General features: G+C 33.3%; 1 protein-coding gene across 1 annotated transcript in view; it reads left to right on the forward strand.

Moving 5' to 3' along the window:
• The window catches only part of Ccdc178 (coiled-coil domain containing 178), a 345,498-nt gene that overhangs the window by 330,627 nt on the left and 2,218 nt on the right, over positions 1-12,653 (forward strand). The window lies entirely within an intron of this gene.

Consider the following 12,653-nt stretch of genomic DNA (forward strand, 5'->3'; position numbering starts at 1 on the left):
TTAGAAAGATAATCATCTCTCCAGTAGAAACAGCAAAAGTCCATAGAAGAAAAGAAATGTGCTTGCTTTGCAGCAATGCTAAAGCAAAAAATAAGCATTAAAAACAACCAAGGCAAAACAACTAATTTTATTAAGAGTTGCTTTTATTAAAATGGACATCTTATAGTTGGATATCTTATAGAACTCAAGAACCAATATATTCTGGCAACAATTCCGAAAGTGATACTTTCAGACATATAACGAAGTGATATTATTCCTGTAATGTATAATTTTAATTTATTTAGGCTAAACTTTATTTGTCACAATAACTCCATGTAAACTTTCTTTAAAATTTATATCCATAGGGCTGGGATGTAGCTCAATAGTAGAGCAATTACCTAAGCATGTATGAACTCCTGAGTTCAACCCCAATACTAGGAGAAAAAAATAAATTTTTTAATTTATTTTGGAAATGAGTTTTGGTATACTATAAATATCCCTGAAAATACAGAGAAATATAGTTATTAATAGTTGCTAAGACATGTAAATCTAATTATTTGTAAGATGTCAATCATGGAACCACTTTTTGACTTTTAATTTGCAAGATACCCTTCATGCAACTTTGAAATTTTTCTCAAAGATTTGACTGTACTGAGTACATTTTCAAGTTATTTTACTGCCACAAAACTCATTCAGAACAAATTGTGTCTAAAAACTTTCTCTTTTGCTACAAATTTTGGGACAATTATTACATATGTGTTTATGTTATTAAACATGTTATATATTTACTTTATTAAAATTAACTCTGGATTGCTGCAAATACATTTTGACCTTCCTCAAAGTAGCATTAGTTTTAACATATGAAACCTATTTTAATTAAGAAATCTTTCATGTTTTCCTCATATATCTTTTACAATATAATAATTGATTTTCTACTTTATAATGGTGGTCCCATCGTGTTTTTTAAAAAGTTAATGAATGCTTGTCTTATTCAACATGTCCAGCAAATTTTTTTTTTAATTTTTATTGTTGGTTGTTCAAAACATTACATAGTTCTTGACATATCATATTTCACACTTTGATTCAAGTGGGTTATGAACTCCCATTTTTACCCCATATACAGATTGCAGAATCACATCGGTTACATATCCACTGATTTACATATTGCCATACTAGTGTCTGTTGTATTCTGCTGCCTTTCCTATCCTCTACTATCCCCCCTCCTCTCCCTCCCCTCCCATCTTTTCTCTCTACCCCATCTACTGTAATTCATTTCTCCCCCTTGTTTTTTTTTTCCCTTTCCCCTCACTTCCTCTTGTATGTAATTTTGTATAACCATGAGGGTCTCCTTCCATTTCCATGCAGTTTCCCTTCTCTCTCCCTTTCCCTCCCACCTCTCATCCCTGTTTAATGTTAATCTTCTCATGCTCTTCCTCCCTACTCTGTTCTTAGTTACTCTCCTTATATCAAAGAAGACATTTGGCATTTGTTTTTTAGGGATTGGCTAGCTTCACTTAGCATAATCTGCTCTAATGCCACAGCAAAATTTTAGTTGGATTTTTATTTGAATTTTTACCTGTGAAGAAAATGAAGTCATAAGGTCATTAAGCCAAATTATATTTTCATGTCTATCAATTGCTCTGAGTTCAATCAACTCTGTCATAAAACAAACATAGACTTATCTTGTCCTTCCAAAGAAAATATGGCACACTAAAAGCAAAGTTTTAAATAAATAAAATGAATTTTTTACATCTATGAATTTCAATTATATTTTAAAAAACATTTGATTGTGCTTCATGTCTTTTGGTTCACAATGTTTATCATATACTTTAGCAATAATATCTATAACAAATTTGAAATGATTTCAAACACATGTTTTCTGCTTCTAGTTTTATGACTTTAAGAAGGGGAAGAAAGTATAAGATGTAGCTCTAAATATCTCCAAGTAGAGTTTGTTTTTATGAGAAAAATCATCCTGATAGACAGGATACACAAAGAGGAGAGAGAACAAAACACAAGACTCTCCTGATAATCACTGCATTGTTTTCAGGGGAGGGTGGAAAATAGTAGAGAATTCCTAGGGGCAGACTGTGGCAGTGGAACAATATGGTGGATGGCTGGAGTCCAAGTTGACAGAAATAACTAAGGGATGGTTTGAGAACTAAGATATCAAGTACATACTCTGCATTGTAGTGAAGTAATTCTCTACTAACCTCCCCAGGCTCGAATTCTTAGTAATATCTGTTACCATCTACAAAAACTTCAGTGTGGTCTTTATTGGGCAAATTAAGAAAAGGAAATAATTCCAAGGCAAGGCTAACATATTGGGACACAGAGATAGCACAGTCAATGTGTGAAATGGTAAACAAATAGAACCAATTTACTAGACAATGGAGCTAGATTATAACTAAAGGGAAGAATGAGACTATAAGCAGAAATTCATAGAAAATTGAGAAAGAAATTGATCAATTTATAAGAAATTAATTAAAATAATAGGACCAAAATTTCTATGAACTCCTAGGAACAAAGAATCATTTTATAAGGGCTCAATCACAAAATTTATCCAATGAAATATAAAAAGCCATAAAAGCGTGAGAATGTCATGATAAGTAACTCAGAAGGAAGGGACAGGGATAACTGGAATGGAGTTGATTTCAGGTTTGAAATTAAAGGAAACTGAAATTCTTAAAATAACTTCCATCATGTAATTCTGGAGAGATCTATAGTAAGTGTTGAGTCTTGTGGTCAGAAGATACCCCCGGACTAGAGAATACTTTAGGACTATTCAGCATATTGCTGGCAATTGAAATTATGGAGAAAGTATTCAGCTATACCATGAGTAAAAGTAGCTATAGAAGTTTAAAACTCTATATTGGCCACAATTATACCTAAGTATTATAGATTAATATTTTACTCTTTAATGTTTTCCTTTGAAGTACTATGTCTCCAAAATTTTCCCAAAATTACTACTCGTAAATTTTCTAAGATATAACCTTTCCTATTAAGTTGGCCCCATTTCTGAATGCTGTCAGGTGAGTTTTCAAGGGGCTCCCACAGCAGGGTCCAATTTCTGGGGGTAATTGTAACTATTGGAAACCAGAAGAAAATATCAAAAGTACATGATACTGGATGAGACTTCCACTTCCAACCAAGATGAAGTAACTAGGATTATATTTACTCTTCTGCTTTAAATAAACAACAAACAAAAGGTATATGGAATTACAGTTTTTAAGGCATCAAACATCAATGATTAAATGACAGTGATCCCACAAAGACATGAAAAAATTATGCATGAACCTTCCAATAAGCCCAACTTACTACCTTGTGAGAATTTACAAACCAGGGTATAGGTGACCAGCAGACTCTATGAATTGATCAGATGGAGCAGAGAGTTCAAGGATCACAAGGCAGCTAGAGTTTATAGAGCAGAGCATCAAAAAACCTGCACAGAGAACCCCAGAGATTTTCAGAAGGTTCCCCTTGAATAACCCTCTCAATGGTATATGCTTACAAGAAAACTATTCAAGGCCAAGAAAAGAGTCACTCAAAATATAAATGATGGCAATACCTGGTTGTTACACAAGATCTGTTCCTACCACATACAATAAAAAAAAAAACAACTCATAATTCATGGAGATTTAAGTAGAGTCCTCGGGAAAGACTTGTCTCAGGAGTGGGGATTAATTATCCCCAGAATAAATATAGCTCAGTTTCCACCTAATAAATCCTAAAAGCCAGACTCAAAAAAGATCAAATGATTTCTAAGTAGTCTTAACATAATCTCAGAATAAATCCCAAGACTATTTATAGGAATTTAACATCCAGCACCAAAGAAGGTAAAATCCAGAATGTATAGCATTAAATAAAATATTGCCAGGACTGCAAAAAGCCAGAAAATGCAACCAATAATAATAAGAAAAACCTATCAATTGAAATTGGCATAGAAACTGATACAAAAGTTAGACTAAATGAATGCATTAAACAGTTCCTCTACTGGTATTCTGCATGTTTATAAATTAAGATATTGAAGGCATAAAAAGACCCAAATAAAACTTCTAGAGACAAAAATTGTAATTCTTAAGATAAAGAATACATAGGATAGGATTCATGGCAGATTGAGTGCTGTGTTAAAAAAGATTAGTGAATTTGAAGACATAGGAAATAAAGAATATTCAAGATGAAAGGCAGAGAACAAAGGAATTTTAAAAGAAAAAGGGTACCAGTTAGCTGTGTGATACATTCAAGCAGACTAATAAATGTGATTTTTGAGTCCCTGAAAGAGAAAGAAAACAGAAAATAAATCTGATAAATAATCATGACTGATTTTTTCCATCTTTAAACTATACAATAAATAGAAAGAATACAAGAACCCTCAAAGCCCCAAGCTAAAGAAACATAAGAATCTATTCCAAGGAATATCATAATAAAATTTCTCAAAACTAGTCATAAAGAGAAAAGTATTAAAAGTAGCCACATAAAAATAAATATGTAGAAAGGAACAAAGGTTAAGATTGACAGCAGATATCGCATAAGTAACAGTGCAAATGTGAAGACCGTAGAAACTACCCACAGAGTAACCTACTTAATAGAGGAAAAAAGCCAGTCTAGAATTTTATACACAGTAAAATAGCTTTCAAGAGAGTATGGAATAAAGACTTTTACAGGTATATAAAAGTTGGAAATAGTTACCATTTGCAGATTTTCAGTACAAGAATATCAAAGGAAGTCCTTCATGCAGAAGGGAAATGAACCACATTGAAGTAGAGAATATCTGAAAGCAAACAAGGAGCAGCTCCAGAAATGGTAACAGAAGAAATAAATGACAAGTCACTGTTTAAGCAACAAATAATAACACATGCATTCATTATAAAATATGTATAAGTAAAATGTGTGTCAACGATAGCATTAAACTGAGAGAAAGTAGAAATGTATTATTATATAGCATTATATGCAAAGTCCATAAAAATCACTTGAAGTAAATCATATATTCAATATTGCTTTAGAGATTTCAGCCAATGTAATAATGCTAAAAAGGAAAAAACTGCATCCAGATTGGAAAAGAAGTAAAATTACTTTTATTGGTTAAAAGGAAAAATGATCAATCACATAGAAAAACCAATGAAATCTTCAAAAACAAAAGCTGATATGCTAATTGGTGAGCTGCACACTTAATGAGGTTGCATAATACAACATCAAAATGCAACATATATTCCTGTATACTAATAAAGATTGAATACTGAAGTTAAGAAAGTAATGCCCACACAATATCATCAAAAATATTAGATACTTCATATCTGTGTGCTAAAAACTGTGGAACTTTGCTGAGAGAAATTAACATTCTGAAAAAAAATAAAGAAATGTGCCGTTTTCTGGGTCAGAAGACACAATATTTTTAAAATGTTGCTTGTAATAATTGATCTAAAGTTTCAACATGGTTGCAATCAACATTCCAAGATACTTTTTTCACAATGATTGACAAGCGTATTTTAAAATCCAGAAGCAGATGAATAGGACTGAATAATCAAAATAACTTTGGAAAGAAAGAACAAAGTTGAAGTCTTTATAATAGCATGATTTGAAGATCCACTATAAAGCTAGAGTGATCAAAACAATGTGACATGGAATCAAGATATACCAATAGCTCAATGGAACAGAAACAGAGTATAGAAAGAGACCCACATCTACTGAAAACTGATTTTTAAAAAGTTGCAAAAACAACTCAGTAAAGAAAGAAGAGTAGTTTGTTCATAAAATGTGCTCTTAAAGTGCATACCTATAGCTGGACATGGTGGCACACAACTGTAATCCCAACAGCTCAGGAGGTTGAGGCAGGAGGATCGCAAGTTCAAAGCCAGCCTCAGCAAAACCAAGGCCCTAAGCAACTCAGTGAGACCCTGTCTCTAAATAAAATATGAAATAGAGTTGAGGATATAGCTCAGTGGTAGAGTGCCCCTGAGTTCAATCCCGAGTACCCCCTCTCACAAAATGCATGTCTATATGCAAATAAATGAATCTGACTCTTACCTTGGACCATACACAAAAATTAACTCAAAATGGATTATAATGCTAAATATGGAACATAGTATAAAAAGATATACAAATGACTAACAATCAGATTAAAAGCTTTCAACAGCATTACTCAATCATGAAAGGCAAATTAAAACCATAATGAAATAGGACTACCCAACTATTGGAATGACTACAAATTAGAAGTCAGTCTTTTAGAGTTTGCAAGAATGGTGAGGACCTGGAATGTTCCTACTTCACTGGTGAAAACATAAAATGTCATGACCTCTACAGAAAATAGACAGTAGAATTATACATACCACTACCCTGAGACTTGGCCAAGATTCTAACAGGTGTTTTCCCAGACCCAGCAATCTGCAGTCATGGTCACTTAATTATTATTATGTTCCTGGTTATACATACCTCTGTAAAGACCTTTGTCTCCTCTGGGTTTCACCTAAAGAAAAAAGGCATTTCCCCTATGGATACTTCAGCCAGTCCTACTTCTCTGAAAACATTATGAAGGTAGATATGAGGGGGAAAAAAGATAATACATCCCTCCAAAACTCATAATTACTGTCCCCCTTGTATTTGTAATGATAATTCAATTCAGCAAATCTATACTGAGTAGCCAAAAAATGTCAAGCAATGGGCTAGATTCCAAGAATGAAGGTGAGCATATACAATTCATACCCTCCAGGAGTGTGCAATTCACAAATAGTTTGAGGATTAATGTACAGAAACTTTTGTGGAAAAAACTAATTGTTCACCCATTGTGTTTTCTGTAATAAATGTACCATCCAGTCATAGTTTTGATGTGTTTAGCCCTACATATATGAATTAATATTTTTCAAATAGTATTTCTCCTCTTCATATTCATTTGAAAGCAATTCAGGTGGAGAATGTTTGAAGGAAAGTGGTGGATAAAAAGGGTGCTTTATTACTGGTATGCTGAAATAATAACAAAATCTAAATTCACAGGCAGAGTGATTTTCTTTTCGGGGGCAAATTCAAAAGATGGTACCCAGTTAAGAGCTAAATCTGACCACCTACATGATTAGCTTCTCATCAGTATGCTTTAATTCTTATCAGCGAAAAAATGTTTAAGGTCTTTCACTAGTAGGACACTCAGAACACAGAGCAGAGCGTCACTGGCAATTATTTGGAAATTCCAGTGGTGTGAAGAGCCAGGTGTAGACAAACATGATGTTTTTGTTGATACTTATTCCAGTCACCAAAGAAGGGTAATTCATAAATGACACAGGATGCAGCTACTCTTATGCACAAGATGTGGTTTTCCTAAAGTTTTTAGAATAAAAAGAAAGATCATTCAATCGTAGGCTATGTAAAACAGAGAATAATTAAAAGAGCACATGTAAAGCCCAGTTAAAACTGAGCCCAACCAAATCAATATCTGGGATATCGAAGCTTTATTGCTGTCAATATTCAAAGTTGTAAGATAGCTTGTTGTGTATGATACAGGAAAAACACAACACGCTATTGTTGTCTCTACACAAACATGGTCAAAACAATATACAAACATCCAAACTACATTATCTGCTACACAAAAATCCAAATTTCTAGGAATTCTAAAATGTGTATATGTAAGAAAATATAAAGTTTTTCATTTAAGTTTTTATATGAAATAAAAATTAAATTTCATAGTTAGATTGGTTTATAAGCCAGTTTTCCAAGCCCCAACTTAATCTAGAGAGCAATCTAAAATGAATTAGAATAACTGACAAAAAGTTTCAAACTTCAATGCTTAAATATAATAAGTGTTTAATAAACAATGGAGGAGGAAGAGTATAGTGGGAAGAGAGGAAGGAACAGAAGGGGGAAAACACATTTGGGTGTCTTAGATTTTTAAAATGCCAACAAATTACTGGTGAAGAAATCTATGATTGTGATTTAAATGGTATGTAATATATAGCCTCTGGAAAATAAGACTCCATTTCTGCAGCCCAGAACTCTTTTCAAAATACTGTTTTCTGTGAAGGATAATAATTTCCTGAACCTCAGCTGTGCTTATTAGTGACAAACAAGAAAAAGCACACATTCTACCTGTGTGGAACTTACACTCTATCATGAATTTGGCCTTGATGGAACCATTTCCTTGTTCATAGATTTCAGTCGTTTTTCCTTGAATAAAGTGCAAACCCTTTAAGACCCTGAGCAATATATACCCAATTTACCTGCTGAGCTTTATTTTCTAGTATCCCCAGGAACATGTTTAATGTTCCCAAAGTGGATCCATGCTTTTCTATACCTGCCTCATCTTCCAATGGCCAGCTTATCCATCTCTCATGAGATCTCTCTACATTCACACCTAGAAGTGTTACTGTCCTCCTCAACTGGCCCTTCTGAGGCCATATCACCATCGACCTTCTATGGTGTTGGTTATTTCCACATTGCTTGGATCCCAACCATATGTTGTGCTCTATTTTACTCAGGATGAGGGAACTGGGAAGTAGAAGAGAGGGAATCTTGCCAGAAAAATGTGATACTTTTTCACTTTTAGCCACATATCGTCCATTATATCAGGAGCAATACTTTAAACACAGCAGATGCAAATGAGTGAATAAATTAAAAAGAATGGTAACTTACAAGGATTGAAATCTAAGCTTATTTCAATTCAATTTCATTTTAACTTATTTTTCTTCACACAAGTACAGTTTTTCTGAAATATATCTGGTGGGATATTAATAAATGCTACCCAGTAGAAGATCCAATGGACAATAAATTTTAGAGATATTAAATTTTAAAACATGAAGCAAGATTTCCTTTGTTATAATTTCAGATTACTTGAGATCATTTGATATGCTATTGTCATAAAAATTAGAATCGAATATTTAGTGTTTACAAAATTTTGGGCCACAGAATATTTGATTTTCCTCAGAAAAACATGCAGTGCTACCCTTTGCTGATGGTATTCTGAAAAGCAGAGCACAAATAGGATTAAATTCCTGCTAATGAAATTAGCAATAAATATGGGAATGGGGAAAAATGAATTCGTATCTAATTTTCTTTGCAAAAATTATTTGAGGAAAGGGTACCATTCAAGTTAAATTCTAGGTAGAAAAACATTTGTTTCCTAAAAGAAAAAAAAAATAGGACCCATTATTACCCAGAGATTTTTTCTCCCCTAAAAATCTAGCAAGATCATGGGACATGATCCTTCATTCAGTGAGAGATCTGTGTAGAATTTTCTTTCCTAACTGACTAGAACAGGAAACTTGGATTATTTTCTCCCTTCGATTATATTAGGGTAAGTAATATACCTTTAAGACTATTACTATATTATATGCAAAATTAAGGTACCACTTTCTCTTCTTCATTTGGTATGTTGTCAAAGATGTGTTTATTTCCCTCCTTCATCTAATAATGTTACTGCATTTCCTGAAAGGCAGCCTTATCATCCAGGCTCTTCATTATCCTTCCAACCTCCTCCATCCCCAGCAAAAAGGGCTGCATCTGCTCTCATCTCTCTGAATTTTTTACTTACTTTTTTGGAAATCAGATAATATTTGAAATACTGCTTAAAATCTAGCAATATAATGTTTCTTATGAATGCTCCCCCGCCAAAAATCTAATAACATTGCATAAAAAAGACAAAGTAACAATTTTCTTTCTTCAAAACCACTTAGCTATGCAATCTTGAGATCTTTTAGACCTTCAGAAGGTATGATCAGTATGCATAGGAAAAGTCAGGTCTCCTACGTACCTTTGCAAGGGTGCACTGCAAAGCATTAATAGCTGAACTGCCTTGTTAATAAACTTCCATCAAAAAGCCTTGAGAGATAATTTGATTTAAAAAAAGAATAAAAAACACCCAAGCTGAAATATTGCTTTTATAAGCTGCAAGATCAATTCACCATGTGCTTTTTTAATCAACTGAAATATATACATTTAAACAGAAAACACAGATGACTTAGCATTCTCCCATATCATGTCAGTGAGCGTGACTAGTTTCTCATAATTTTTTTTTTCTAGTACTCCCTGGTGCTCTGACTTATGGGAAGAAAAACTTTCCATGAAAAATGTGTGCTACTTTTCCGCTTTTGGCCTTGTATGTGCTTCTTCTCTTCCTTAATTACAATATAAATCAATTGCAGAAAAAGATTTACAGCAATCACACCTCACTTAGAGAGCTGTGAAGATTGATCTGGAAGAGTATGTTTGTCAAGTGCTATGTGTACCTCTCCTGTGTGGATCCCAGCATACAGATGGTAGTATTTGAAAAAAAAAAAGGGGTGGGGGGGTAAGTTCTGGTAGATCTCTCTGTTCTCTGCGCTTTCAAAGAGTATACCTGAGAACCTATTCTTCCAAAACTCTAGGGCAAAAGACTTTTCAAATAATTTTTAGCTTTAAATCCATTTACTATATTAGGAGAACAAGTTACCATAGCTACCAAACTCACGCCCAAATAGTCGGTGTGGTCAACCAGGTGGGATGGTAATTGGAACAGAAATTTCCCTGTTTGGTGTGGATTGATTGTTATGAAAGCCATCAAGAATTTATTAAAGACTTAACTATATTCAGGCCACTAGCAATTACTTAGAGAGAGGTTAATCAATCCTTATCTTTATGGAGTTTGTCTTTTTACTAAGGTATGTTCATTCATTAGTGTGACAACATGAAAACAATACACAAATGTAGAATTAGAAAACAAAATTGACACAGCACAATGTGTCCTTTCATCTTTTCACACCCTCAAAAGTTTTGCAATGTGCCCAATTTCGGTCTTAGCTCAGAAACTTAACCTAACTTCCATTCCTCTATTGATAGCTATCCTGCCCCTCCCATTGCAAGGCAGACAGGCAGGCTCCACTCTGGTCTAAAAGACTGAAGAAATGAAAATGGATGCCTTTTAGGTTTCTTCTTGCTGGATTTCTTTGAAAAGTTCTTTTTTTTTTAACTATTTCAGTTAAAAATGACCTCAGTGATTTCTACTTGACGAATTATAATAAAACCCCTAATAAATTATTAGGGCCACTATTTGCTAACTTGTCAATATAATTCCCTTAAAAACATTCTTCTTTTTCCCATCCACACTCCTGAAAAATCATGTTTTCCTGTTCAATTGTTCCCTACTATTATTATTTTCCTATAGCAAAATGCTCCTGTTGAATAGTCAAGGGTCAAAGATATTCACTCCCAGCTCATAGAAGGACTCTGAAAGAAATGTAATCATACTTTAAAAATAAAGTATATTCTCAAATCTAGAAATTAGCTAGTAATTGAAATTATCATCACAGTGTTTTAACTGATGACCATTGAACTCTTTTCTGGCAAACGGCTCATAGAGCATTAATTGCACGTCACATTACAGATCTGCGGAGCTAAGTTCTGTCTTGCCCTTGGGACCGTGAGGGCTAAAGCAACTTTGTAAGTGTCTTTCAGAATTGAAAAAAAAAAAAAATCATTAAACCGCAGGAGTTGTATTTGGTCTGCAAAATATGTGTCCCATTGTCCTTTCAAATATCATTTCCTTAGCATATGCAAGGCCCTGTGTTTGATTCCCAGCACTGTAAAAAGAAAACATGCAAAATCACCACCACAACAATAAGAATTTCATTTTCTGTCTTTCATATCCTTATTATTGAGCATCTAACATGTTATAACACTAAGAAGCAATATCTCTTGCTTTTCCCCATGAATCCCTAAGCACCTTCCTGAGAACACTCCCCAAAACCGTTCCTGATATACAGCAAATCCAAAGGGCTTAGATAGGGAGGTTGATTCAGACTTTAATTTTTATGATCTATATTTGCATGAAGAATACATGGATTTTTTTACATACCTGTAAACATTTTAATGGATTATTTAAAATAACTCATGATAATTACTTCCTAACATAGGAATAGGATCTTAACTGAGGAATTAAAAAGTCAGGTATCATCAACAAGTGATATTACTAGATATAATATCTGGATTATGAAGTTTACAAGAAACAAAAGAGAAAAAGTTGATTAAAAATTAACAAAAGACAGTTTTGAAAATATGACCACATGTCAAATTTCATACAAACACATTTATTTTTCAAATTTCATTAGTTCAAAGGTGAGTTTTTTCTTTTTCTTTAGAATTCATAGAGTTGCATTTGACATTGGATCGATTATTTCATTGATTTTCATCATGAAAATGTTTTTACTTCCCTAAGCCACTACTAAAAACACAATATGAAAGAAATAACTACCAATTTAAGCAAATGGACTCTGATCACCTTAGAAACACTCATAGATACCCAGAATATAAGAACAACGCTAATTTAAGATTAGCAGAATGCAAACTGTCATTTTATTATGCAAATAGTATCATTTATAATTAGCTGCTTATTAAGAATCGGCTTAGTCTAGTTAAATTTATCTAGCAAAGTTAATACGCAGGTTCATCGTTTCTCTATTTTCCTATCAGTAATTTAGAGTATGAGTTTCTGTGTGCAGACCTACACAGTTCAGATATGCAAAAGCCACAGACTGTTCCTATCTACTTACTGACTCATGCAGGTTATTAGAGCTGATCACAAAATGAAATCGCATGTGACTTTCTCTTACATGTTACATTGTATGTCAAAGATTAAGGCTCAGTCACCATAATTCTTCTCTGCTTACAAAAGCTAAATCATGATTGTCTTTCACAATAAAAAGGCAAATGATATTTCTTTG

The sequence above is a fragment of the Marmota marmota genome, unplaced genomic scaffold (genome assembly GCF_001458135.2).
Source record: "Marmota marmota marmota unplaced genomic scaffold, marMar, whole genome shotgun sequence".
In the NCBI taxonomy this organism is placed as follows: domain Eukaryota; kingdom Metazoa; phylum Chordata; class Mammalia; order Rodentia; family Sciuridae; genus Marmota; species Marmota marmota.